We start from the raw sequence: 26,191 nt of genomic DNA on the forward strand, positions 1-26,191 counted from the left end.
AGAGCTTTGGGGCGACCCAGTGAGGACACACCCAGCCCAGTGTGACCAGCTTAACCAGCTTAAATGAAAAAAAAATCAGCATGTCACTCCTAAAAAGCCACTGTACCTATAGGCAGTACAGAGAGCAACTTAAATTAGCCTCCATGCAGAAAGTAAAATAAATGTCCCAGATGGCTATTTAACATTAGTTTTGTCTAGATACTTTTCTAAATAACATGAGCTCCTTTTCTGATGTATGTGTACGTGCACACAAATTGTGCAGTCACATTTGTTTCATATTGAGAATAGTTCATTAGCAGTTTATTAGGAGCATTCCAGTTATAAGGAAAAATCATTCTAGCAAATACCTGTTAATATTTATTTGGTTGAGTCTGATGTGAATGCGGTTGTGGAGTGCGCCACAAGGGGGCAGTGTAGTGTGAAGGAAGTAGGTCCGCCATCAGAAGGGAACCTTCTTGTGAACGGTGTTGCGGCTGCGTCAAACCAGAACACGCTGCTTCTCGTCTCATCTCTTCCACGGTTTATGCAGGTAAYTTTTCATAAAATGCGTGCAAAATCACATATAGTAGGACTGTATAATTTCGGTGTTTTATAGCCAATTTATGTGTGGTTTTTTTAAAGTTTAGCCATGTTAGCAGAACGGTTAGGCTGTGCTTGTGAGAAGCAGACACTAGGCTATGTAATGGCGACGCTCCACCCCCACTAAACTCCAATGCCAATAGCTATGAATCTAGGCATAGTGCTGTTTTAAAGTTCAGGTTATCTATGTTCTAATAGGAACATTAAGCAGGAAATCTGCACTAAAGTGAAAATAGACGACATTTAGAGGTAAATTTTGGTCTTTTTCTCCTCCTTGCACATGTGTGCCAGACTTGTTCCAACTTTCAAAATCAGAGCTCTTTTTAACAGCTAAAGACAATGCGAGTAGTAGGAAATCCTAAGAGAATCAGAAAAATTTAAAACACAGTTTTAGGGTTTACATGTAGATATGTCCGAACTAGTTGTTTTTTGTTTTCAACAAAAAAATTTTTATTGCACAGCGAATGTTGGCAAATCTAGAAATATATTTATTATGGGCCTAAATCTAAACTAATGAAGCGCTGTCTGTGAAACAGATTCATGTAATGCACGTGAAGAATGTTCATCACAATACCCTTGTCTTGTGTGAAAAAGTTTCCCCCATTACAGGTTCATTCTGTTTTAGCTTTTTATTTTTACTTTAATTTTTCAGTTCATCAAACAAATTGCAATAGTAGACAAAGAAATTACAAATATTTCTTGTGGGGAAAAATTGATCTAAACCAACTTGGCCTTGTGTGGAAAAAGTAGCTGTCCCACCGCTGTCAAATCACGACTTAAACTAATTATTTACAGTTTCAGATAACGCCTGAGTACAAGAAGTCCAAAAGCAAACATAAAGCCCCAAATCTTAGGAAATTCAAGAACAGATGAGAAACAATCAATGCGATTTTTTTTTAATCTGTTTTTTATAGAAGGGTGAAGTGAGTTGGTAATAAATGTGTTTTCGCTCTATTACTTCTGAATTCTAAGTAAATAATTTTTAGGGTATATGAAGGTTTTTCAATTTCCTTTTTTGCGTGTTTGTTGGATGATTCACAGCTGCTGGGAAGTTAAATTCCCTGTCTGGAAACAGCATAGCTGGCAATTAATTTGCAAATCCCCATCCATAATGTCAGGGACTGCTGTTCCAGGAATGTGGGATTTTGCTGGAAGGTTCCCCGGGCATTTTCTCAAAAGGTCACTTGAGCTGTTCCCTGTTCACTTCTACTGTATTACTTACAGAGTATGATTTTTTTTAATCCCCCACCTATAAATTCAATACTATTGGAGCCTGATGGGTGATCTGAGCACCATAGCACGACGGTAATCAGATGTAATCTATTGGTTGTGGTATTTTAGAGATGGTGCACTGGAAAAGTATACTAAGCAAGAAAAGTTGGGACATTTGCATAAGAGAGAAAGAAATTGGTGAGAAAAACAGCCTGATGGTACTCTCATTTACACACACCTCATATGACCCTCTACCACTACTGATGTCTCGTATTTTCTTTATAAAATGTTGTAAAAAAAAAAATAATTGAGAAAGAACAGAAATGAAGCATAATACATATAATTTGTGAAGATAAAATAATCTTAGTCTCATAATAATACATGATGTTAGAAAGAACCATAAATGAAAAAACAGGGTGTTTTGTTACATCATTAGAAATGATATATTTAACATTTTTCTTACAGGCTGTGGGGTAGGATTGCCTTGAGAAATTGTACGCTCTAAATATCTGTCTGGATAATGATAAACATGGTGCGACTCTACAAAGACGTGCTGCCATATTTAGTTAGTCTAAGATGCTACTAATTACACATAAATGATTTAGCCTCTGTGTGAAATTAGTGGCCTTTAGCTCATCAGTGATCCAAAACAATCCTACAAATTATGGTCGTAAATTCTAATCAGTGAAATGTAAAGTTTGATTGATTACAGGATGATACTGACTGAAATATAAGTGGATTTAAGTATCTGCAGTCAAGCCAAAAATGAGTTATAGTCTTGGCAATTAAGGTTTCATTCAAGCAACAGTGTAAAAGTAGTATCAGTAAAAAAAATAAAAAAAATTCTTCTCATTCAGAATTAAAAAAAAGAAAATAAAATTACATCCTATGTTTTTACCTTTCTTAATTTCTGCATAATATTTGTACCACAAACAATATTGAAGATTCAACAAACATGACCAAACTCAATGTACAGAACTAAGGGGGTTACAAGGCATGCAAAATTTAAGTCCAGTGATTCATGATGGGCCACCAACCGCTCCAAAAACTTCCAGACTCCCAAGGATGATTGCAGACTCACTGGTTGTTCATAAGGAGCTGTAGACATCTTTAGAGGATGATCCAAGAAACCACTTGGTCCGACAAGGAATCTTGAAAAGCAGATTGTGTGATTCTGAAACTTGGTTCTATACTGAAATGGGTTGTCTTTCTGTGCACCTTACCAACAGTGTGACAAAATGCAAAACTTTTTTTTTTTTTTTTTACAGGATTTCCTCTAAAATAGTTTATGTCCCCTGTCTAAACACTATGCAATCTGTTCTTCCAAAATGTCAGCAAAGTGCTACATCAGTTTGACTTCATACGTCTGGTGAAGCTTTCAGATAAAGACTGATGAATATCCAACAATTTCCTTAAATACTGTAGAACCTTCCAATGACTTTTAGTAAATGGCAGACCAAACAGAAAGCTTAGCATATACAGACAAGTTTTCGTCGTTGCTGCATATGAGCAACACATCTGAATGTTTTTATGCAAGCGTGTGGTGTTCTTCTTTTCAGACTGGAGACTGAACATGTGGGGTTGGCCTCATAAATGTCAACGTTTGTGCACGTGAATGGGTACGCTCAGAAGTAATTGGTTTGGTCTGCAGAATCACCGGCGGAACAGCAGAGGACAGGAGAAGAGGGTGAGAGAGGAGGAAGAGAGCCGGCGCTTTGCTTCAGCTCATTAACCAACGCCTGTTAGCTTGGAAATAAATTGGGTGAGATTCTGCCACTGGAAAGGCTTATTAGTTCATTTTTCTCCTCCGACCCCGGCTGATCCTTCGTAGGTGTAGTGAGGCACGGCCTCGCTCCCACTCTGTCTCACTTACGCACGGTCCATATGAGTCCGAGCACACGTACATTAAAAACCAGCGGCCCATGGGCCCCGAGCAGATGTAAATGAGACAGGTGTCAAATGACTTGAAACCTGCTGCAACTCAAATGTCACCTAGACTTACTGCAGCTCTGCCTGGAGGACTTTCAGCTTATGGCTGAGACTCCTTACAGATTGCTGACTGAATACGTCAAATATTAGAGAAACCTGACACAAGATTCGGAAGTAAAACAGCATTGTAGCCAGTGGTGGTTCTGGGATGAGTGTCCTCCGGGTTGAGCCTCTTTTTCCGGCACCCAAAAAGATGCCGAAAATTTTATAAGCAGAAAAAAGCTCTTCCACTGCATAGAAATAGTCGAAAACCTATAAAGGGTGCAGCTGACAAATAATTTACTGTAGATTTTTTTATCTGGGTCAAATGCGTCTGCCCCTACTAATGTTGCTCTGAGCAACTGCCCATGTATCTCATATCAATAGCCAATACATGTACAGACATATTCAATAAGTTATAATATGTATTCTGTCAGAATAAAAGTATGTTTTGAAAAAAAAATTAAGCAGGTATTAAACCTACTTTTTGTAAAAGCAACAGTATGTAACTTTTATAGATATTTTTTTTAATATATATTTGTTAAAACTGTCACCATGTTGTGACAGTACGTCATATTAATCTTGCCTTTCCATTGAGATAAAGTAAGAAAGGCACTGGAAGAATTGGAGAAATATTTATCAAAATATTTAATGTGAAAAATAACAGTTTACTCAAAATTGTGGAGAAAGAAAGTTGCATCTAATTCCAATTATTTTATGTCTAGCGATTTTATAAATATACATATATTATGAAAGAAAGTAATACTGGCATAAAGGGCACATTTTCAAAACACAAAAAATATTTTCATAGCTGCACACCACAGTATATCTAAAAAATGCACACTGCTGTTAAAAACCAGTATTGTGAGTCTGCCAGATATAACAAGATGCACAGGGGAAGGTACAACATTTCTCCATTTGTAGATATCGACTCTGAAAACCTTATGGTTTTGCAGTCCTTTCCTAACTGAGAGACGCAAACAACTTTGTTCAACGATTTTTGAAAATGTATTTTTAACGATTGTAGATGTATGTCTTCTTGTTTCATGTCACCAGACCAGAATCTGTGATTTCTTCATTCTACAGGTTTGGATGTAATCAGGTCTGGGCGTGAATAGTAAAATTCATCTCATCTTTGTCTGATACTTTTTGAAACCCGACATGTCAGCTGAAGAGGTCAGCAGAGCAAAGAGACGTCGTCAGTGCTAGCTCAAAATCCAACGGTTGGTTCACACTACAGCATCAAAATGTGCTTGTTATCCTGCTGAAAGTGTCAATTCAAAATAATGGGTTTGCTTGAGGCATCATTTGTCTTCCCCGGGGTTCCTGTGCCAATAGTAAATGTTGCTGGCATCATTATAGGATGCATCGTAAAAGCAGAAATCTGGAACTTGGCTCTCTTGCTGGAGCGAGCCCTTCTTTCAGTTGTTAGTATTATTAACATGCTGTTGAGAATGGAGGCTGAACACTTAACCAGACTGAAAGGGCTGCTGTCATCCTGACTAAAAGCCCTTCCATTTGGCAAAGAGCACAGAAGAGAAGAGGATTTTTCAAAATGGGTACTTTCTGCAGTAATTCACTAGAGTATGTGTTTATCAGAGAAATTACCCCACGGCCATGGAAAAACACAGACAAACTTCACTGCCAGACTTCATCAGGCTCCTGATTAAATAAGCTTGTCAATACGTACTGTACGTCAGTGTGAACTCTATCCCTCATCATGTTACGAGAGGCAACAACATGCATTAAGGGACAAACTGCAAGCATGAATGCACTGGTTAACTGAAAGACAAGTGTCGGGTTCACATTAAAATGTTCAATCTGCGTGCCAGTGTACATGGAAGAATGGACATGATACAAGCTTTATGCACAGATGCACAGGCGTATTAATGGTCAATGTTTTGGGGCAGTCATAAAATGGCTTGTCATGCCCAACCCCCGCTGCTCCTCCTTTTCCTAATAACATCATTCATCAGAAAGTGTCAGCGCTGAGATATGGGTCGATAAACAATTTGGTGCAACATGGCTAATGGCAACCGGAGTAATTTAATATTTTCTCATGCTTATAAATCCCACAGATTCCCACATACTTTCTGAAGCTCTTCCTCTGAAGGTAATGTTGTTCTTTGAAGATGCAGAATCGGTGTATTTCGTAGAGCTTACAACCTAGATTTCTACTTTAGCTATTAAAATAACAAAAAAAACAAAACCTGAATTACAAACTTTTTTATGTGAAACTGATGCACCAAAGAGAAACTGTGAGGCATATCAAGAGTCATTTCAACCATTTACATAACAAATCATCCTTTGGATCTTAGGAATTCCCTTTGTTGATGTAAAAATGTAATAAAAATTTATTTGTAATTTGTTTTTACCTTGTTTTTAAAATCCTGCAAAGGAATTGGGTACAAATTTGTCACAGCTGTGTTGGAAACAAAGAGCCTAAAAGTCCAATTTGAAGTAGTGTGTGCTAAATTATGTGCAGAAGTAATGGCGACTCATCCTGTGAGGTTAGTCTTTTTGTGCCTGGACACAAAAATATTGATATTTCTGAGTTAATGGAGTTGTAACAACATTTTCCTAAAGAGGATGCGGTAGAGGATTGAAAATAAATGAAAAAGCAGATGAAGTTCCAGAGGAAAATTATCAAAGATATTCAGAGAGCCTGTCTGACTTGTTTTTGCAATTGCTGTTTTAAGAATCATTGCAGCTGCTTTGTGCTGTATGACCATTTATTCATGTAAAAAAATAACTTGGAGAAATCTTCAAATTCCTGTAAATATAATTGTGTCCATGATGAGCCTTTCTTAACTTCTGGCTGCAATTGTATGCCCACACCAAAAGCAATCGGACCAGATTTTAAAAGTGTCCCTGATTGTGAATGGCATTGTGGCTTTTTATTACCCAAGTTGAGGTTTAATGGATTTCTGTGGTGTTATTGTTCTGTGTTATTCTTAATGCGCCATGCACGCAGTATTGTTTCGTTGTGCTTGATTCTCTCTGGCTCCCAGCTGTCTTATGTGGGATACCCTTCAAAAAGAATGATGTGCAAAGTTGTAGACATAAACCACCATGGATTTAAAGAGGCCAAATTAGCCAAGAGCATCCAAATTTGTGGGGTTGTTGGATTAAACACTAATGCCAAACTGCTACGGGAGAGGGTTAGCGGTTGAATTACTCATGCGTACAAAATTTAATCTGTGTGTGTTTGTGTGTATCTGTTTATACAGATTTCTGCCAGAAGCATGACTAGCTGTCATTTCCATTCTCGAGCCTGCTGTGCTACAAGGTTGCCCCATGCAGATCGCTCATGTTTGATAAAAGCAGCGAAATGTTTCCTCATCAGAGGAAATATATTACCCGTTCTGCATCAAACAAAGAGCGAAGGCTGCGTTCCAGGCTCAGTTGATCTTGAACTGGCCGCCTCTCTTGTCTTTCTGTGTCACCTCTCCTGAGTGACGTGCAGCCTGACTGGACATGGCACCGTCGTCTGACTGGAACCAAATGAGCCGTGAGTAATGGCAGAGGACGCGGAGCCCATTGGCTAATTGTCCTGAATAATGAGGCTGGTTCTCCTTTCTGATTGGTGTTGGAGGTGGGAGGTTAGCTCTCGGCACGTCTATCTGAAGCGAACAGTGCAATGTCACTAAAACGGATTTGTCAGATGACTGCCGGGGTGACAAAAAGTCAAGCATTCATTTTCTTTTCCTCGACACGAGGTCTATGTTGCAGCACTTGAGCCCTTTGTAGCCTGTTCCTTTAAATCTCTATAGGACATGAAACTCCTGAAGCCTACTGAGATGAACCTGCACATTGAATTGTTAAATGAACTACATGCTCACATAAACAAAGTACTATTTATGTATCTTGTCTAATCTATCTAAAATTAAAAGCAGATCAGAAAGCTTGTTGTTTTTTGACTTTAGATGTGTTTATGCCCTTGTAGTTCTCTGCTTGCTTCTCGTGCAGCAGCCAGCTGCTGCATGGCATAAGGAACATGCACCAGATTGCTTTGGAAAGTGACTCCCACTAATTGACCAAAGCTAATGAGAGGGAAAGTTGTTTTGGGGATTAAAGCTTTATGATTGGTTTTAGGTTCATCTGCGCATCATATGTTGTGATATATGCAGTACAGACCAAAAGTTTGGTCACACCTTTTCATTCAAAGAGTTTTCTTCATTTTCATGACTATGAAAATTGTAGATTCACACTGAAGGCATCAAAACTATGAATTAACACATGTGGAATTATATACTTAACAAAAAGGTGTGAAACAACTGAAAATATGTCTTATATTCTAGGTTCTTCAAAGTGGCCACCTTTGTCTTTGATTACTGCTTCACACACTCTTGGCATTCTCTTGATAAGCTTCAAGCGGTAGTCACCTGAAATGGTCTTCCAACAGTCTTGAAGGAGTTCTCAGAGATGCTTAGCACTTGTTGGCCCTTTTGATTTCACTCTGCGGTCCAGCTCACCCCAAACCATCTCGATTGGGTTCAGGTCGGGTGACTGTGGAGGCCAGGTCATCTGGCGCAGCAACCCCTCACTCTCCTTCTTGGTCAAATAGCCCTTACACAGCCTGGAGGTGTGTTTGGGGTCATTGTCCTGTTGAAAAATAAATGATGGTCCAACTAAATGCAAACCGGATGGAATAGCATGCCGCTGCAAGATGCCGTGGTGGCCATGCTGGTTCAGTATGCCTTTAATTTTGAATAAATCCCCAACATGTCACCTGCAAAGCACCACCACATCATCACACCTCCTCCTCCATGCTTCACGGTGGGAACCAGGCATGYAGAGTCCATCCGTTCACCTTTTCTGTGTCGCATAAAGACACGGTGGTTGGAACCAAAGATCTCAAATTTGGACTCATCAGACCAAAGCACAGATTTCCACTGGTCTAATGTCCAATCCTTGTGTTCTTTAGCCCAAACAAGTCTCTTCTGCTTGTTGCCTGTCCTTAGTTAGCAGTGGTTTCCTAGGAGCTATTCTAGCATGAAGGCTTGATTCACACAGTCTCCTCTTAACAGTTGCTGCAGAGATTTGTCTGCTGCTAGAACTCTGTGGCATTGACCTGGTCTCTAATCTGAGCTGCTGTTAACTTGCGATTTCTGAGGCTGGTGACTCGGATGAAATTATCCTCCACAAACTCTTGGTCTTCCTTTCCTGGGGGGGTCCTGATGTGAGCCAGATTCTTTGTAGCGCTTGATGGATTTTGCGACTGCACATGGGGACATTTTCAAAGTTTTCCCAATTTTCTGTTTCTGTTTTGCTTTCCCAATTTTTCAGAGTGGCATATTTTCAGTTGTTTTACACTTTTTGTCTAGTACATATTTCCACATGTGTTAATTCATAATTTTGATGCCTTAAGTGTGAATCTACAATGTCAATAGTCGTGAAAATAAAGGAAAGTCATTGAATGAGTAGTTATGCCCAAACCTTTGGTCTGTACTCAGTATGTATAGGTGACTTATGAGATAGATATTTGACTGGGAAACAAAACTGTAAAAAAGCTAGAACAAATATGTATGTAACAAGATACAGAACCTTTTATTTTTCACTATTTGCATCTTGGGGTGTGTGTTTTGGGTTTTGCTATTATTTGTGTTCCTTAGTTCTTTCTGTTATTCCTGCTTTCTTTCCATTTTTACTGTACTTCATCCCTAGTGATTCCAGTTATATTTATTTCTCATGTCTAGACATTTTCATAGTTGCTCTAGTTTTTATTGCATTTCTTATGTCTAGTTATTTTGTTACGTTCATTTCTTGATCCCCAGCCTTCCAGCCGTTGCCTATTCAAAATTTAATTTGAAAAAAAAAATATATAAATTCTTTTTATATTAAAAAAACCCTATTTAATTTTGATTATTGTAACTGATCTGACACTGAAAAAGTGAGAAAAATGTTATGAGCTCTTTAGAATCAGATGATCAGGACGATGATTATTGTTCTCATTTATTCTGACACGTACTCCACGTGTTACCTGGTTAATGCTTTTAACTCATATTTACAGCATTCGCCTGAGCAATGTGCAAGTGATGTGTCTGACATTTTCCCTAAATATTCCTGAGTTGTGGTTCTCAACTCATTCAGTGCCTTAAATACAAGGGTGCTGTGTATAATTCTTTCATTTTATCACCTGCATTAGTTTCTTGTAATAGATGTATTCATTAAATTGGAGGGACACTGGAGAATAACTTTGTGTTCTTGGCACTAAAACTGGACACTAATGTTAGCGAAAATGGAAGGATCTAGGGTTTAGTGTTTAAATCTAAAATCCAAAGTACCCGAGGCCAATTGACATCCTGGAGTCCAGCTCTGTCGGGTCAGATTTTGATCAGATGTCACATAAATCAATTCTGTAAATCACTGGAAGTGGTTGAAAGTCGATGTATGGGACTACTGAATTTTATTTATAGAATCCAATAAGAAGTGTGGGTTATTACCAAGCATGTTATCAACCAGCAACTAGTCAGCCAAACCTCATTATGTTCAATTACAGCTTTGTGGCAACATTCTCTCCCAATGTGTTTTAATGGATTCAGATGAAGTTATAAATAGGGTTAGGCAAATAAATGCCATCCCCGACATGAAGAGAAGGTGATAGTTAAAAAAAACCAACTAATTAAGGTTGTATATCTTTAACGGGTCACCAGTCCTGGTTCACTACCAGTAACCCATATTAGACACCCCCGCCTCGGACACTACACAGAAACAGAAGCAGGTAAATGTCTGGTGGGTCAGAGAACAGGATGTACCATGAGAACGAGTGCCAGTAATTCTACATCCTGCTGTGCCATTTCAATAAAGCAAGCTTGATTTTTACAGGAATATATTAAAGGGCTGCGACAGACTTGGCGACCTGTCCAGGGCCGTCTCTCGCCTGAAACGTTCGCTGGAGATGGGCACCAGCACCCCTCCTGACCCGGCTAGGGACAAGGGTGTACAGAAAATGGATGGATGGATATGTTAAAGGGCTTTGGACGTAGAAAGTCTACACACATCCCTGGTAAAATCTTTGCTTGTCTGTTCCTTTAATGTGACGTATGCACCATGCATTTCATCTGAAAAACAAATCTGTTAGAGGATTAAATAAACTCCTGTAACCTTGTTGCAACAGTAAGGACACTCTTAAACTAATACTTAATTGACTTCAACTTCATTGGTTTTGCTTTCAGTTCAAGCATTCGGCATTCTTATGACCGTAATCGTACCTGAAATAATGTCCAGCTATCCGTGAAGAAGTTTTAGGACATTTTGCTCAATTGTGTCTGTTGGCTACATAAGCCATAGCTGGCAGAAGGGTTATAAAGGATCGATATGATCTCATATAAAAGTATCAGTCAGGATGAGAATACAAAAAACATCCTCCACTTTTTATATCTTGGCACAGTGAAGAAATAAAAAGAAAAATATATTTTTAGACAACGGTGGCATCAATGGAACTGGATGCTTCTACATAATTAATAAAAGGTATAAGACTGAAACTGGTCAGGGAGACTGCCAAGATCCATACTGACATTTCTGGCCACTATTGATTCTGTTCTTCAATGGTCTCCTATATTTTTCTAATGTCTGATCTAAGTAAGAGGTGTACCTGCGAGAGGACAACCTTGTCATCCAGAGAAAACATCCAGGCCTGGCTAAGATCGGCCAAAACCTTGTGGATGAGACCCAACTGCACCGATTGGCTCAAAATAACCAAAGATTATACCGAAATCAAAATATGGATAAAACTTCACCATTCTAATGTCTGTCAGAAGGGTGAAGATGAAGAGTGACGATGACTGATTTCACTAGAAGAAAACTGAAGTTTTGTAAGAATTTAAATTCAACCTAATACCTGATAGGTTAACATAAGCGGGCAACAGATGTCCTCTCAATCTGAGGCATTTGGAGAACTTTGCAAGTCTTTACATATGGAACAGTCTAATAGTTAAAAGCTAGCAGACTTGAATAGTATTAAAATCTGTTTCCACAAAGTGTCACTTGTAGTTATACAACCAGGTTGTTGTCATGCTTTATCTGTTACATTTTTCAATTCGGCTTATTTTCTTTTCAGTTGAATAAAACGGCATATATGTCATATGAAAGGTTTATGACGGAGCAATATTATTTATGGTCTAATTCATTCGATATAGAGACAAAGGGTGTGTATATATTTTATATCCATTGTACTTGCGGTGTGTAAAATGTCGTGACTTTCATGTCCAATTTACTTTCCAATCCAAATCTAAGCCTCCGAGAGTAGACAATCCCACAAATGTTGAAATCGCCTCCTTTGTGTACCCTGTGGTTGATCATGTAAGGTACAGTTTTGTCTCTGGCAAAATCTCTCTCACCGTGCCTCTAATATTCAAGTCATATCATGCGACAAATCTAATAGTCAGACACTGCGCCGCCCCCACCCTCTCTGGTACTTCACACAGCCCACTCACGCTCTGCTCATCAAGCCCATTACACACAGACATAAACAGCAGCACACCTCTCTGTTCTGGCACCGTGCAGCACAGCAGGTTGCCTTCACTTGTCTGTCATTGCCTCCCCCGTGAACGTAATCAGAGCGGCAGCGGTATTACTCCATCAGCATCTGGGTTGAGTCTGCGAGCTCTCTCGGCCCCCAACTGAGCCGACCCACTGGTGCATGACTACACCAGGTGGGGGACAGCCACATGATGCCAGCACTGAAAAGAAGAGATTTTTTGACTCACTGCTAAATCTATATTTAGGGATATTTTTTGCCTTACATGTTGCTACAAGTGGAGCTGCTTTGCATTTTTTGCTCTCGGTTTTGACGAATATCCCTCCAAATGTGGATCGGGCGGGGGGCCTTGCTGAAATTCCTGTGAAGGCTAAATGGTCCTGATTTGTCTGAGAGACTAGCGTCGGATGCAGCCTCTTGCAAAATCCTGTGTGTCCATTGAATATTTCCACATTTTGTCATGTTACAACTTTAATGTATTACATTGGGATTTTATGTCATACGCCAACAGGAAGTAAGGCATATTTGTCAAGGAGAAGAGAACGTTGGATGTGGTTTTAAAAATATTTTCTAAATGAAAATGTGAAAAATGTTGCTAGCATTTATTATTATCACCCTTTTGTCTAACAGAGACTACTGGCTGCTTCTCTGATTTATTCCCTTCTTGTCCAGCCAGTCATTTAGGGTGGATGGCCATGTCTTGGCAGATGTGGAGCGGTGCCACACTCCTCCATGATCAAATGATGCATTGAATGTTGCTTTGTGTTCAGAGCTTTGAATACTGTTTTATACTCCTGCTTTAAAATCTCCGTGGCTTTTCCCTTACCTGTTTTCTGGTCTTAACGATGACTTTCAGCTTCTTTCACGCTAAAGAATAGAAAATCTTTTGCATAAACATGCTAAATATTTAGCGTGTGGAACTGAATACTTCTTCAGTTCAATTACGTTTTGCTTGACACGAATCTCCAGTACAGTAATGGCACCTATCACTAATTCACCTAGGCAACCATCTTGCTTGATGAATAGTTGCCTGTTTTGTTTCACATTTTGGAGCTCTTGTCATTTTACAGAAATATAATAACTCTTAAAATCAGTTTCAGACAGTCTCCTTTTAATAAGAAATTATAAACGAATTTACCCGCCACATTTTATACTGAGACAGAAATCTGAACAGATGCTCACACTGCAGGCATTCGCCTCATTCATTCACTGTTGGTTAAAAAAAAAAACAAATGGAAAAAAAAAACTAAAAACAGAAGTTAACCAGCCTTTAAATTGATAATTTCTTCAGTAGAAAGAATATTATTTGGGGAAATTAAAACTTTTATTAGGGGGTTTATCAGTAACATCTGTCAAAGCTTACACTTTTGTGTGGAGAGGAATGAATTGAACCTCACTTTTTTGTTATATACTGTGTATATTTATGTATACACTGTGTATATGTACATAGTGTTGCTCCAAATGGTTATTTAAGTGTCAAATGGTGTGTTGGTTTATTTCCAGTTAATTTATTGATCTCTTGGGATCGATTAAGAATTGTTTTAATTGAATTTGAACTGTAGTCTTTACAAATACAGTGTTTACTTTATGACCACTATACCCCTTTTTTTCTCTTGTGACAAGTCTTCACCAGCTTTTAGCTAAAAAAGATTTTTCAGTTTGCCGAGAGCTGGTGAAGATGAATGTTTAAAAACAACCTCCAATGTCACGCACAGAACAAGAAAATAAAGAAATACTGTCGGCCGTATATTCAGTGATGATGGATGGAACTTGAGCAAGTTTCATGCTAAATGATTTAGATACTCATAAGGCAGGGAAGATGGAATGGAAACTGGAGCAGAAGAAAATGTGCATCATGAAATGTAGCATGCATCTGAAAACGAACTCTGACTTTGACAATTTAAAACCATTTAAAGTTCAAATAGAAAACTTGTTGGCATGTAATTTTCATTTACTTTTCCATCATTCAGCAGCAGCCTTTTGCATTCAGTTCATGTTCTTTTGTTTTAACCAGCTTAGTAATTTCCAATATCTTCCTCCGCGCTCTCTAGTAAGTCTTGGGGGAAATAATTACTTTTTTTCTTTTTTTTTTTTAGCTGCTTACCACTTACCGATGATTGCTAGTTGCTAATTTCACTAGCTTGCGATTGAACAAGGGGCCATATTTAACAAGGCGGCTTCCATCTGGAGACGAAACGGAATTGAGCAAAAATATCAAAGCTAAGTTTGGAACAATTTAAAATGTGGTGAAGATCTGCATGAGGACCCATGTGCATGGTGCTGATGCATTATTGATGTTGAAACATTGAATAATGAGCAAGTGTAACACTGAGAGGGTGATAGTGCAGTAAGAAAACAAAATAGGAAAAAGCGCAGCACATGTCGCTCATGCCTTATTCATTATCTTCAGCGTAAACAGGACAAGACCACCGTTTGTTTTAGGCTTCGGACGCAGCTGAAATCCAGAACTTACAGTCAGCACCTTGTTTCTGTTTTGTTTGCATTTGGAGCAGAGATTGCCTTTTATTAGTTTGGCAAAATATAGATTAGGAGAGGGTCCCATTTATAGTCATCTGATGGAGTAAAAATTCGTCTAAGATCCAACATGGTTGAAATGTTTTCTCAAAAAATAAAGATGCTAGGTTCATACGTACAGTAAGTTTTAGTCCCCTTAAAAAAATTCTTCTTACTTTGCTTTTTCTGTTGTGCTTTAATGTTTCAGATCATCAAAGAAAACTAAAAACTAGAACTGAATAATCAGACAGAACAAACCTGCCTGGTTCCATGTGAAAGGCTAATTGCTCTCTAAAGCTAATAACTGAAACTTGTACTCTCCCGTTTTATTTTCATAAATAGAAAAGATAAAGACCAATCTGTGTTTTTAATCGAGTCAAGCAATGGAAAGTTGACTGCTGTTTTTCAGGCTCGGGTTATAAATGTGGGGCCAATAAAAATGCAGAGGCATCACCTTGGCCAGGTCGAGCAGCAGGGGTGAGAAGGGTTTCCGTTACCAACACCGCCCTGTCGTCTTTGTGTGCAGCACCTGGAGGACAAACTGTGGTTTTTGCGACCAATATTTATAAGAAATTGCTATAATTAACAACACTTATGCATACAGAACGATGCTACAGTCTCATCACTTCTATTTTTCTTTCATTTGAACTTTCAACTGGCTTTCAATTAATTTAGTAATTTTAAATAACATTTTTTTTAAATGTCTCCCAACTTATTTTTTTACCTTCAAATTGCTTTTTTGTTTTCATTATTTTTTATTTTATTTTGTGGGGTGGCATTTTCATACAACTTTGCTTTAAATACACATTTGTTAGATACAAACCGAAATTCTCATATTTAACAAAGCAACCACGGTTTAAAATGCCTTAAGGCTGTGCTTCAGGAATTTGTATTAAAAAAAAGACACTTTGAGAAGAAACAGTGTCTGGTAAATATTTATATGGTTAAGAAAGTTTATTGAGGTCAAACAATAATTGGGCGGCCAGCAACCTCCCTCCAGCAGATGCCCCAACGTTCATCCCTCTGTAACACATTGCAAGTTTAATGAACACCAACAGTGCAGCAGAAACGACGCCTCCCTGAAAACAAACAAACCATTACATGTCGGTACAATACCAAAACTTTACTGGCAATGATAAAACATTTTAGGGTCTTACATCCTCCCTATAATTCAGTCATTAAGTTGTGATTGTTTTTATTATTTAGATGTTTAAAGATGTTCAGTGGCCTATCAGGCAAACATCCTCATTAGGAAGCACACAAGAATAACAGCTGCAAACAGCTGAATAGATTTTGGTTGATAGAGAGTCAATAGTGATGCCTTACTTTATGCGCCATGCAGCCGGAGTAACTCCTTCACAAAACAGGGAGAGTCAAACATTAACCAGATGAGATGCCTTTAATGGTGCGTTCACACCAAACGTGTTAGGCGTGTGTTAAGAAGCAATACGATTTTCTGTAACATTTAAGTTCTAGAATGTGTGTATGTGATCCTTTTGTTTGTGAAATGTTTGTTACCTTTTTGGGTGTGTCCTTGTAGCGGCCATCTTGGAACTTACTAAGGAGGAGGCCCGCCTCAAACCCAGCGCTTATATAGAAGGAGCCATGTTTGCTGGAGTTTGATTAGCTGGGCAGTTAATTGAGAAGGCGGGGACAACAGTATTTAAAGAGACTGCTGGCTGAAGCTTAAGAGCTGCCATTTTGTCTCGTGAGTGAATTATGCTGTGCTGAAGGCCTAATAAATCACTTTGTTTATGGTACAGCCAATTTTGCTGAGTTTTCCTTCCACACCACACCTCTCAGTGCAACAGCGTGTCAAAAACACGTGCGACACTTCAAGTTCGACACACTCTGAATGCAGACCCTTGACATTTTGCTCTACACCTAGCGTTTCGCGTGTCTGGTTTACGTTCAAAACCTACGTGGAGGCGCTTCAGGCGCGTCAGCTCTAGCCGCTGTTGTCCGTCGGACGCGCTTGACGCTTCAAACGGTTCAAATTGCGCCTCTCTAGACAGACGCTTGAAACGCTCCTCGACGGCCGTCGACATTCTTCCGCATAGACTTTGAATGTAAACCAGACGCTTTCTGTGCGAACACACCATAATAATTCCTGAAATTACAACAATTAGCAGTTGAAGACATGTTTTATCAGTCACAGTGTGTGTGGCATGTGTAATTCTCATAACTTGAATTGACCAATATTCAACAGTGACATTGTGGAGAACCCTCTATGTGAACCCACTCCAGCTTGTCAGTGGCATCTTCGATCCCTTGCCTCTGTGTGTCGGTATCACCTCAATGCCCACCTATTCACCCTGAAATAATTAGCTGGCCCCTCCTTGCTGGCATTCTGTGTGTCAATAGATTTATGATGATGAGGCCCGGGCTCAGATGATGCTGCCTGTTGTTTTTTTTATTTTTATTTTGTCTGGGTGTGTGCCAACAAAACAAAGGGGAACACTGCTACCCTGCTAATGTGGGGACACAAGGTTATTTACTGCAGGCTGGAGCTGCGTCATGGATATGGAGATAGCCTAACGCTTGGGCAATAATTTATTAGGAGCTTGTGTGAGTTTGGTGTTTAGGAGGGTCTGTGTCTGTGTGTGTAGTTCACAGAACAGGCACATATTTCTGTCTTAAACTCAAGCTGGAAAGACATACTACCTTTAAACTCACTTATTTAACATTAGAAAATCAAGCATCAGTGAATCATGTTCTTATTCAGAGTAATAGAGGATGTAATGTGACTCATCCCTTCTCCATTTTTAGTACAATGTTGTGCAAATCAAGTGTCTACTGTTGTCAAAGAGAAATTGTTACTGGGATAAATTCATCAAACAGTTTTTGTCCCATTCGCACACAAATAAACTGTTAATCTGATCGGATTAAAGAAGCCACTAGTTACTTATCTGTCTTTTCTTCCCACAAGGGAGAAACAGACAGAAGTTGATGAGTCCTTTGCAGACAAGGACATTTCGAATGGTTGAGAGTGAAACAATCCAGTTGCTATGACCTCCTCACGCTGATCTGTGGGTCGTGAAATGTTGACTAGAGGTGGAAAGAGAAAAATGCCGCTCTCTGCTAAGAGTGCTTAAAGTGAACATGTAAAAATGTCTGGTTTTTTTTTTAGAAACGAGCTTTTGAAAACTCAAGTGCCTCTAGATAAACCTATTCTGTTTAAACTATTGAAGAGCTGTTACAAACTAAAATCCTCAGGCTAACATTTCATTTTTGCTGATTCTCAGGTTTTTTTTTTTTTGGGAGGAAATGAAGTATGATTTCAAAATATGGCGTGGGTTTGTCTTCTGGTGACTTGACCTCTGTCTGGGTTCATCTTATTAAACTGGAGATGTTGAGAAGGCTCTGGAAGACGGCTGTCCTCTTGTGACCTTCCTAACCTTTGGACTAGTTTGGCACCTAGCCTCACTGTTACTACTATTACTGCAAAGGAGTGATTTCTCTGGTATAGACACAAAGCTGGATAAAAAAAAAAATACTGCAGTTGTGCTCGTCTTCGATGGCGTTGGATTTTTTTTTTTTATCTGCTTGTCATTCACAAATGGAAAAAAAGAAGGACATTTTTGGGATCCCTCTTCTTAGCCTGGCAAAAAGGGTCAAAGATTTGATCACTAGTAAAATAGTTTTCATTTCCTGGTATAATTTGCTGATTATAGCTAAATCTTTAAAGCAGATTTTGAAAAGTGAAGAGAGAATAAGATTAACCTACAGTCTGTCTCCCTCTTCAAAATAGCACCTAATTGTATGCAAGTGTTTTCACTTTCAGAGAATCTTAAAAAACTATAGTATTATAATACTGAAAAATAAAATATATAGTTCGGAGATTTAAAAAATTTCCACATCTGCCGTAAATTGACCAATGGGAGAATTAGGAATTTTGGTGGTTTAGGGATTAGTATTAAAATTTATTATCTCTATGGTGATTTATTTATCTTACATTAAATAACCATCCAAGAGAAATGTTGCTCTCCTCCAAAGTACTGCCTTTTACCAGAGGAATCAAGAGGTCAACCAAATAGCAATGTTATTGGTTAGCCCATTTGACCTTAGCCACAAAACTTCAGAAGGTAATCAGAAATTCACTATATAGACCCTTAAATCAGTGTGTGTGTGTGTGTGTGTGTGTATGTGTATGTATTTTTTTTTTTATCTCAATAGATCCCTTGTTGAATCCCTCAAGGTCTAAACCAGGTAATTCCCTTCACACTGTCAGATTTCTTCAAAGCCCATCAAGCCCAAGACGTTTCAGAATAGCATGTGATCTACTGTAGTTTTGACTCGAATCAAGACAACCGCTGGGGGATATTTCTGTTTCTCTTTGATGTAACATGAAGATTAGCCTTAAATGAAAAAAAAAAGAACAAGTAAAGCAGGAGCTGAAGTGAAGATGATCACCAATTTGAGACACAGAAGAACCGAATTTACTTCAGTTAGTAATCTTGTCTAAAGTTTGTGTTTTTTTATTTAGATGTATCAGTGAGTTATTTAGTATAACCTGAGCCACCTATTGTTGTCATTCACTCAAAGAGGGTTTTGTATCCTGTATTTGACTGGTTGCCAGTGAGCTGTGACTGATATGAAAACACATCTGGTTTTCACAATGTGTTGAACATAAACAGATGTCTGCACTAAAATTGATTTTTGCTCTTTTGAGTTTTACACTAAAGATTGGGATGAAAATGTTAGAGATATATATTTAACTTAAGGAACATATGGAGTCATGTGAATTTTTTTTTTTACACTATTACATGTTAAGTTGTTTCAAAATAAATGTTCACATATTAATGTCTAAAATGTTTTCATTTCTATAAAACAGTGATTTAATTACAACTAGAATTTAAAAAAATGGCCTTACACATTAAACAAAAGATGGCAGCAAAAATGTAATGTGTCTCCATGTTGCCAGCTTATCAGTGGGCAACATGGAGACACTCTGGAAAGACAACCATGCATGAACGTACTCACATCTACAGAAGGGTAGAAGTGACAAAATAACCTACTTTTAATGCTTTAGGACCAGGCACTTAATGTTAATAGGAAAAGTGGAATATGGATTTTATGACCTTGTGGCTGCCTGGTGTTAACTTTATCGATGCGAACACACATTTATGAACAAACTTATCTTTGCTCTTACAAATTTGACAAAACTTCATATTTGTCAACGTCTAATATTTGTCATATTTGTAATAGTCACATAATTCAAAGTAAGACTATACATGCATAACAGCAAGACCAACTTTGTAGACAACAATAGTTTTACGCAGGATTTAATTTGAGCATGTAATATCTATTATTATGCTGAAACGAYAGAAACGAAGTAAGGAGCACCAAATTAGACTAAGGTATGTGAAAGACTTGGAAAGAAAAGGAAGAATGGAAAAAGAAGAAAGTGTGGGGATATTCCATCGTAATCCTGTTGCTGTTGAATAATTTAAGTGTCTCCTTGCAGACATTAATTTCCTATCATCTACTTTGCCTCTAATTCACAAGGAGAATTAATGAGGATTGACACAGCTGCTCTTTCTTGTGCTGTAAAAAGCCAACACGAGGCGCTCGATAAGCGGGACGGAACAATGGGAACGCTGGTCATAGCCTAATCATTTATTTTACATTTAATTCAAGCCTTCATTAGCTTCCTGTAAAATGTATTAAATAATGTGGCGACGTGAATAATCTGCTGTAATAGTAATAATCGCAATTATCAAAGTATTAGAGATATGCCTCTCCTCTGTTTAATGGGTAAAAGCTAATTTACTCTAAATTGAATGAAGAATTTACCGTCATCTTTACCGCGCATTATCTTTTAAAAGGTCACCTCTGTGCTGGTAGAAGACATGTCGAGGACAGAGCCGTGCAACTGATAGGCAATCTGTTTCAGAGATTGATAGCTCACCGCTGCTATCAATGAAATGGCCATGCGGTTCTTAGCATTCTGTACGTCTTCATTGTTTTCTTCAAGGACATCAGCGCCTCACAGCAGTGTACAGAGCGACATTTTCCTATGATAGAGAGGGGAAAGTCGGAGAGAGGGTATGAGAAATAATAAAGGGTTGGTCCAAAGACGTATACGACTGTCAGGGATGTTTACACAGGAGGTATGAAAAACAGCGTTATAGCACCACAATGCTCTCAGGGTTTGCTCTCCCCGGGCAGGAAGGAGAGAAACGCAGACTGGGAGGAGAGACAGGGTGTGGCCTCACAGATCTATCATCTCCCCCGGCCAACTTCAATGGGCGAGAGGGAGAACCGTCCTGGGAGGACGTTCGGAAAACCAAAAACATGCAAAGTAATGCTCGGTAACGTTACACTTTGCTTTGGTGAAGCTGCTGTCAAACTGTTTCCCAAACTACCATCAGCTCGAGCATTTCTACAAGCACGAAATACAGTGCAGTTTCTGGACGGGTTGGGTCTTTGTCTCCGTAGCCCGCCATCTCACGTTAAATGACTGATCATCTAAAAATGACATTTCACTGTTGTCATATAATTATTAGCTCCATCAAGAAAGTAGGTCAGATTGTTTTATTGCTTGATTTTACTTGAAAGTGTGATTAGTAGCCAGAGGCTTTTTAATTGCTACTTGCTGAGGATGACGGCAGAAAAGGAGCCCCAAATAAGTTACTGCTCGAAAAAGTTTTCTATTGCTTTAATACATGTACAGGTGCCCGTGTGTTAAACCGATGCCTGCCGTTTACTGCTGAGCACAGGCTGACCAGGCTGCATAAATTGTGCAATTTTGTCCCACCGTTGAATCTTAGATYACTTTCATAAGTAAGAAATTTAACCCTTTCATGCATAGTGGTCACTACAGTGGACAGCTTTCTAAAAGCCATTTTCTTGTGCTTCTTGTGGATTTTTATGTTATAAATGCACACAGACCACTGAAGTGGACACTRATGYATCATAAAATACACCATCAACTACTGGCCATCAGCTGCAAATGCAAGAAATAATTTTTGTTAAATCCAATATGGCCGACAGACAAAAAAAGCACGCCAATTGACATCAGATAACCCCTAAAGCACAATACCACTGATGTATTTTTCAAATAACTTTGTATTTGGGGAAAATTACAATTGATCACCTAAAAAAAATAAAATAAATATTTTACAGTTTTTTTCTACCTTTTTTTAATGCCATCCATCCATCCATTTTCTTAACACCCTTGTACCTTAGTGGGGTCGGGAGGGTTGCTGGTGCCTATCTCCAGCTAACGTTCCAGGCGAGAGGCGGGGTCACCCTGGACAGGTCGCCAGTCTATTGCAGGGCAACACAGAGACACACAGGACACACAACAATGCACGCACACACTCACACCTAGGGACAATTTGGAGAGGCCAATTAACCTGACAGTCATGTTTTTGGACTGTGGGAGGAAACCGGAGTACCCGGAGAAAACCCACGCATGCACAGGGAGAACATGCAAACTCCATGCAGAAAGACCGGGGCCGGGAATCGAACCCAGAACCTTCTTACTGCAAGGCAAGAGCTCTACCAACTGCGCCACACTGTGCAGCCCTTTAAATTTAAATAATTCAAGGGTGTAACCATCATAGTTTTCTGAAACATTTTAATAAGAGCAAGTCATAAAATAATGCATTATTTTAGGTTGTTTATTACCCAAACATAATTCATCAAATGTCCCTCACATTTGCTGGTAAAATTTATTTTTATTTATGTATTTTTTTCCCAGTGTCCTGCTTTCTGAATGTGCATGAAGGTAAATCTTGATTTCTTTTTAGGCTGATTTATCCTCGTTTCTGAACAAACAAGTGCATTTCGGCGGCATCTCCTGCATTCCTGGACGCATTTCTTTTTCTGTCAGAGTGCCCTGGCACTTCTTTTCTTGCTTTGGCTGAGCAAATTTTCAACACTTCTTAAGGTAATTTAAATCCTTTTGCGTGGAAAAATGTGTCTGTGCCAGATGTGAAGTCAACAATCCTCTTGGCACCTGTGTGACGGCAGTTTAATTGAAATGTCAGCTGATACACTCCGAATCCACAGATTTTTAAATTTTTTTTTATTAATTTTTTATTTTTTTCTTGTCCCCAATGTCCTCATCTTGTCTCTGCTCTTCTCTGCTCCCGCTGCGCTGCCCTGAGTTACAACTTCATCTTTCCTGCGTAGCCGAGGACGGGAGGTGAAGCAATGCATCAGGTGAGGCACTCAATGCCGCACTCATTTGACCCCTCACCCCAACAATGGAGGCTGACCCTGAGCTGCTCCTCTAATTAATCATCTAACCTTCTCTTCATGCCACCAGCTGCCSTCTCCTCGCTTCCCACCCTGCCTTCTCAGCTGACCTGAGATGGCCTCCCCCCCACCCCCACCCAAAAAAGAGAAGAACTCTTCTGCTTCCCGTGCCCACGAGGGTTGAAGACAGTCACCCAAGATTCCGCATGACTGCAAGTATAAATCTGACGGAAGTAATTACCCATCATCCTCCAGGGGCCCGGAGCGCGCTTCCCGCCTCCTCTTCAACTTCGACGTAGTTCAACCTTTTTCCACTCAGATGGGAGGAGAGTTGTGGTGCGTGAGCGGGCAAAGTCGTACTTGGAGTTAATTGCCTCGGGCAGGTGAGGACATCAGTTCCAGAGTGTGCCCAGACAGATGGCTCTCTCAAGGAAGGTTCAATCAACTAATTGTGAAGTTCTGATAGGACTGTGGGGAGGTGCTGACCTAGAGCTGGGGCTCGGGGACACGAGGCGGCCCGAGGACTAAATTAAAGTAACATTTGTTTTATAAGCTCGTTTCCAAAATTTCCCATCTTCTGTTTCACCGTCTCATATTTCTGCAACTCTAAACGTCCCTGTGTTTGTGTGTGCAGACTTTTATTTGGAATTCCGAGATCAGGAATACCGCTTTCAGCTATGCATAAACACATGGACATACGGAGCCAAGGCCGCGCTCAAGCATTTGTCCTTGCTGCTGCCTCGAGCTGTGGCCTTAATTGCCACGGGAGTGGAAGGAGGTGTAAATAAAGTTGTTGACTGAGGTGAAAATTCCTCTGCAAAAAAAGAAAATGATTCCCATACTCGTAGGGTTCATGGACAGAAAGCAAATGCAAAACGGGTTGGTTTAAAGGGGCCAGTCAAAACAGTAAACTTTCAGAGACTTATATATACAGTTATATGTCAAAAAATTTGAATATTGCATAAAAGTGCAATATTTCTCGCCAGTCCTCTCAGAAAGTGAAAGTTATTTTACAAAAATTCGTTACACATTTTTTAAAATTTTATTTTATTAATTGTATTTTTTTTTTTTTTTTGCAGTTTTTGCTGATTATGGCTTACAAGCGAAGAACACGCAAAATTTAATGTCTCAGAAAATTAGAATAGCACATCAAAACAATAGAAAAAAGGATGCCAAGAACATATTTTTGACATTCAGTACTTGATTGAGCCTACTCTTGCATGCATGGTCATCAAAGCAACTTTTGGTACATTTGGCAGTGTGGGCAGGCGCCACGTTCTGCTGGAAAATAAAATCTGCATCTCCATACAGTTTGCTAACAGGGGGGGAGAATGAAGAGGTCTAGAATTTCCTGGTAGATGGCTGCGTCTACGGCATATGGCACACCAGACCATCACTGACTGTGGAAACTTCCCACTGGACTTCAAGCAACATGGATTTTATGCCTCTCTGCTCTTCCTCCAGGAAACAGGACTCTGGACGATTGTGCGACAGTCCCATTTCCTTCCTCCTTAGACCATGTAACATCCTCTGACGTTGTCTTTAGGTTCAGGAGAGGCTCAACATGGCATTTGTCTAGTATGTGTCTGTGCATGGTGGCTCTCCTGGAATGGATTTTACTTGACCATCCTATCATGGCTGCAGTTTTCCCAGTTGCTGATTCAAATTTTTCTACCACAGTTCTTCCTTGCACTCAACCTTCTGTAAATATGCTTGGATAGAGAACTCTCTAGCCTTGCCGTTGCCGTCTTATGTATTTCCGCTAATCTCGCTTTACAGCTCAGTATGTGCTTTCTTCCATTCACTTGGATTTTTCCAGTCGAATTTCAACTTGGTCAATCAGAAGAAGTTGTGAACGACCACATTGGTTTTCTGCACTACTTTAGAATTGTAGTCTGCCTGCAGCTTCAGCAGTGACAGCAGTGGAAGTGAACAAAGATGTTCAATCCATGTTGGTGCACGCTTCCAAATTTTTGGATTATCATCAACAGCAATTTCCAGTAAGCTGCTCTAAATCAAAGAATGAGCAACACTTTTGGTAAGACTTGAAGCTACCACTGCATTGTAGTTCTACAAAGAGCTAAATCTTGCTATTCCAGTTTTTGCAGCATTTAATAATGCTCATCACGCAATAGTCAAAAACAAATAGGACTTTTTACAGTCCTTAGATTTTAAATCTCCGCTACAATTTTTAGCTGCTGAACAGGCACCAGTAGCTTTCTAACAATGTCGCTTTTTGATCGTCGGCTTCTCTATTTCTGTGACTGGGAGAGAGCTGGATTCCTGCTCCAACCCAGCAAAGTTGATTGGCGATCGATCTCTCATGATGTGAGATTCTCCCACTTGCTAAACAGGAGGGGGGGAAATTCATTATGATTTAACATCAGCATTATAGATGTCACCAGCAACCTAATCAATCAAAAAGTTCAGTATTTGTAATTTTTTTAAATTTCCCCTCATTGAATCAATTTGTCGTGTGTCAAGAATGAAAAAGGATACAGTGAGTTCTCAAATCGATGCTGTAATGGAGAACACCGAAAAGATTGTTTTTTGTCAACTGAATATAACATTGGTTTATTAGCTTATCTTCAGATTGATATCTATTACAACACAAATGTACATCTTATAAAGGGCGGTGTGATCAATGTCCAACATTGCTATGTCAAATTAATCTAAAACCAAACTACTGAAATTGTTTATTACTTGGTAAAAAAAACAACATGTGAGGATGAGAGAAGTTGAGCTAATTTAGTCTGATTATGACACAACTGAGTTCAGTACAATGTAAAGCACTGTATAACTTGGCATGAAAATCAATTAAACATTTGTTTCCCATCATGTTTCATTACTTCCAGCAACATTACTCGCAGCACTCCTACACATTCCCAAGTCAATGCTCCGCTTCATAAAATGAGAAAACCTATACAGCGTTTTGAGCTCCAAGCTGGCCATTGCAGTCAAAGGCATTAGGCTACGCATGGCTTGGTGTTCAAGTGGCTGCTTCTTTAGAATAACAATAAACTCTTAATGGTGTTTGGATGCACATTTTTAAAAATTGGATTTCTTGGGGGTGGCTAAAGTGGATTTCTCGCGGTGAAGTGGACTGCAAAGTGGAACACTTGCTGATGTACTGTATTATATTTTGAAGAAAAAAAATGTATTCCATCCCTTACCATTTTTTTATGTTTGTGCAAACAGTTTTTAATGTCACAGAAACTTTAGCTAATA

General features: G+C 39.2%; 2 long non-coding RNA genes across 4 annotated transcripts; both read left to right on the forward strand.

Moving 5' to 3' along the window:
• Window positions 1-407: 407 nt before the first annotated feature.
• On the forward strand, window positions 408-22,921 carry LOC103464850 (uncharacterized). Of its 3 annotated transcripts, none has more exons than XR_533717.2 (5): window positions 408-529; window positions 3,351-3,553; window positions 4,846-4,982; window positions 6,990-7,270; window positions 22,513-22,921. It is a non-coding gene; the product is annotated as an uncharacterized LOC103464850 (long non-coding RNA). The 3 variants fall into 3 exon arrangements; XR_533718.2 differs by lacking the exon at window positions 22,513-22,921 and adding an exon at window positions 5,838-5,872 and having other exon boundaries at window positions 6,990-7,663; XR_533716.2 differs by lacking the exon at window positions 22,513-22,921 and having other exon boundaries at window positions 6,990-7,663.
• Window positions 22,922-23,033: 112 nt separating this feature from the next.
• On the forward strand, window positions 23,034-25,798 carry LOC108166226 (uncharacterized). Its single transcript, XR_001776521.1, has 2 exons — window positions 23,034-23,497; window positions 23,598-25,798. It is a non-coding gene; the product is annotated as an uncharacterized LOC108166226 (long non-coding RNA).
• The last annotated feature ends 393 nt before the right edge of the window (window positions 25,799-26,191 follow it).

This window comes from Poecilia reticulata, linkage group LG1 (genome assembly GCF_000633615.1).
Source record: "Poecilia reticulata strain Guanapo linkage group LG1, Guppy_female_1.0+MT, whole genome shotgun sequence".
NCBI lineage: Eukaryota > Metazoa > Chordata > Actinopteri > Cyprinodontiformes > Poeciliidae > Poecilia > Poecilia reticulata.